Here is a 974-nt window from a genome sequence, read left to right as displayed (position 1 = left end):
TGCTTACTAAAAGCTGACCAATTACTATAATTCCGAAATAAAAAGACAAAAATGGAATTGAATCGGACTTTCTCTCCGCAGAGAAGACGATAATATTGCCAAAATGGCTTTTCAATATGGAATCCGCAAGGAAGTCGACGCAGAGGTCGCCCACGTCAAACTTGGATGCGTACAATCTCCCACGAGAGTCCTTCAACCACCACCTGGAACCAAATCAGACACATGGCGGCTGACAGAAATCGTGAGGGAACACTTTTTTCCGCCTTATGTTCCGACTAGGCCGAATGAGTTGGTGCGTGACTACCATTCGGAATTCGGAAAGAACGTAGGTTCGAATCTCCGTGAAACACTAAAATGAAACAAAACGTTTTTTCTAATAGCGATCGCCCCTTGGCAGGCAATGGCACATCTCCGAATGTATTTCGGCCATGAAAAAGCTCCTCAAAACAAACCATTTGCCCTTCGGAGTCGGCTTACAACTGTAGGTCTCTCCATTTGTGAAACAACATCAAGACGCACGCCTCAAATAGGAGGAGGAGCTCGGCAAAAAAAATCACTGGGTTTTTCAATTGGCGCGGGTCGATTTTGGCGCCCTGTGGCATCCATTTTGTTTTGGTAACATCTGTCAAATTTTTTGTTCAAATGATAAAACTTTATTATCAAAATGAGTGTTCATTAACGCAACGTTGCGCGCATTACGTTAATTTTTCGGTAGACGTGGTCCTTCCAATTTCTTATGGCCCATATTGAACCATATGGACCTAGACGACATGTGGTTCCAGCAGGGCGGCGCTACGTGCCACACACCAAACGCCATTTTATTCCATTTCAACATCTACCCGGCCTTATTGAAAAACCCTTTATAATTTTTGGCTTTATTTAATTCAGGATTTTCAGTGGCTTCTGACGAAAAGGCAATCGATCGGCTTTGTTCAATACGTGCAAGCTCGTCTAGCAGTGGGAAAGCCTATTAA

The sequence above is a fragment of the Anastrepha obliqua genome, chromosome 3 (genome assembly GCF_027943255.1).
Source record: "Anastrepha obliqua isolate idAnaObli1 chromosome 3, idAnaObli1_1.0, whole genome shotgun sequence".
Taxonomy (NCBI): domain Eukaryota; kingdom Metazoa; phylum Arthropoda; class Insecta; order Diptera; family Tephritidae; genus Anastrepha; species Anastrepha obliqua.
This window is presented reverse-complemented; position numbering follows the sequence as displayed.